This window comes from Trachymyrmex septentrionalis, unplaced genomic scaffold, assembly GCF_001594115.1.
Source record: "Trachymyrmex septentrionalis isolate Tsep2-gDNA-1 unplaced genomic scaffold, Tsep1.0 scaffold71, whole genome shotgun sequence".
NCBI lineage: Eukaryota > Metazoa > Arthropoda > Insecta > Hymenoptera > Formicidae > Trachymyrmex > Trachymyrmex septentrionalis.
Window position 1 is genome coordinate 793,480 of NW_017305895.1, and position 2,534 is coordinate 796,013.

Genomic DNA, 2,534 nt, shown 5'->3' on the forward strand with positions numbered 1-2,534 from the left:
CGTTTCGGCTAAATTGTAGGCCTTGCCTTCTTCAGAATGGAAAATCGATGAACTAAGTTTTGTTATATGATTTGCACACGTAGGAATCTTTAGTTAATATCCAATGCAAACATGTATTATCTCATGGCTAGTTAGTATATTGAAGTCTCATGCAAATTGATGCAGATTGAGACCTCAGGAATACGTACGCAGAAGAATGACATCAGCTCAGTATAAAGTCCGAATAAAATAACATAATGCAAAATAAAATGTGTGATCATAACAAGTCGAAATAAAATATGTATATACATAAGCATCAATTATATTGGGTTGTCCGGAAAGTCCGTACGGATACGCACGAACTTTCCGGACCACCCAATAGCATCGATTCCTAATTGTCCTAATTTACTCATTTTTTTAATTTAATTTTAATGCAAGGAATTTTATTGTAATTTATACTTATTTTTAGATTTTAATATTAATGTAACATTACAGCGCAAGATCAAAATATTATGTCATAATAACGTAAAATAATGTCTTCAATAAGGCATCATTAAAATGACGTCCATATAATTGAATAATCATTTTTTGTTTACTTGACATCATTAGTACGTAAATTCCTATTTGAAGTTAAAATATCGTGTACATACTTCCTGGATTGTTAAAATTAAAAATACTACTTATTATTAAGGAAGTCTCCTACATTAAGAAATCGAAATCCTTCGTAATTTTTTTTTCAAAAGGAAAATTAATGTTTATCAATTTCAAACTTTTTGCACGTTTTAATATAACTATTGTAGAGTACGTACAAATTTTTATGTAAAAAAAGTATTATAAATAAAAATATAAACATTTCGTTTGGCGCTTTGTCACGACGTTACGATCTTATGTACATTCTAGCGACTGTAAATTCTTGCTAGAACCCCCAAAAAATAAAAAAATATTTTTATTTTTATAGAATATATCATCTTAAATAAAATAAACCTAAACAATTAAAAAAATGTATATAAATTAAAATTTTGTGCAACTTTTAAAAAAGTAACGATTTTCACTAGGTAGCAACCATTTGTTTATGCAAAAAAAATTAATGTTGATTTTTATTTAATTTTTTAGCTTCATGGAGGATGGTTGACTATTAGCTAATTAACGAATCCTAAAAGAAGTCGATCGGACAAATACTTTTTTCTCAATCGTGTATACAAAATTGAAGAAAATGCAAAAAACAGATTTCGAGAAAAATGCATTTAAAGTTTTCGATTTAATTCTTGAGTACTTACAGTATTCGGAGGCTAATTTGTTATTTCAGGGACATACAATAACATTCAGCTTTCTCATGAAATTCATTTTGAGCAATTTGAGCCATTCTACGAGCTACTCGGACTCTCTCGTGCTAATAACAAGGGAACCGATCCGCACCGATTTTAATGAGCTCTAGATATGTTGTAGAATATGAAAAAATATTAGACTAATATTTTTTTTTGTTTGTTGTGTTTATCTTGAGGTTTAGGGGGTAAAACACTCTCTCGACAAAAATCGTTTTTTTTTTAGTGAATATCATCGAAATTATAAGACATAGAAAAAAATTTCCTGAATAAAAATTGAATGGCTTCAAGAGTACTTTAGAACTATAATAAAAAAAAAATTTTTTTTTAAATTATTTATTATACCTGCGCGCCACGCACGTATATACAAGCAGAATTTATACCGAATTTCGCTCTAAAATTTTGGGATATATTCTCGAAGAGTTGTACTATCAATTTATGAAAAAAGAAATCAAATTTTTTCGACATTTTAATGTAGAAAATCTCCTTAATTGATTATATCAAGGCTTCAATTATTTAAAATAATTTATTCTAATTTTATTTCTTAATATTTATTTCAAAAGAATAATTATATTAGACATTTTATAAAAGCATACTTGGAAAGATGTTAAAGTCAAATTTTGTAATTAAAAATTATAGACCTCGAGTGCTCGACTCTAAAATGTTCTTGTTGCATCATAGCATAAATCAGTACGCTGGAAATTGATACAAAAGTTTTTTGTGCCTTACTTCAAATCATACCATTCATTATCTTAGAATTTAGATAATGACCAAATTCTATAATGTAACCAAAAGTAATAGTCGTCTTATATAGATGCACACATTGTTTTAATTTCTTATAAATACTTTTTCAAATCGTTGCTTAGCGAATGATGCGATTCGCAATTTTTGTTATGTGTCCATTATTTATGATCAATATTAAGGAAAAAAAAAATAAATTGTCACGGTTGGTTTATGTGATTAGATGAAAAAGAGCTAATGTTTGTCACCATATTATTAGGTGTACAAAAAAGTTCTGAGCTTTAGATTTGATACAACCGAAATAACAATTTAAATTTTATATATCTTCCCGCCCTTTTGGGGTTTTAAAACAGTAACATTTAACCTCCTGAAATGCGATACGGTTTGGCGTTTGATGCACATAACCTCAAAAATCAGTAGTGTTCACGATGGCAATTACAAAAGAGCATATTCGATTTTCCATCCACTTCGCGTTTCATCTGAAGAAAAATG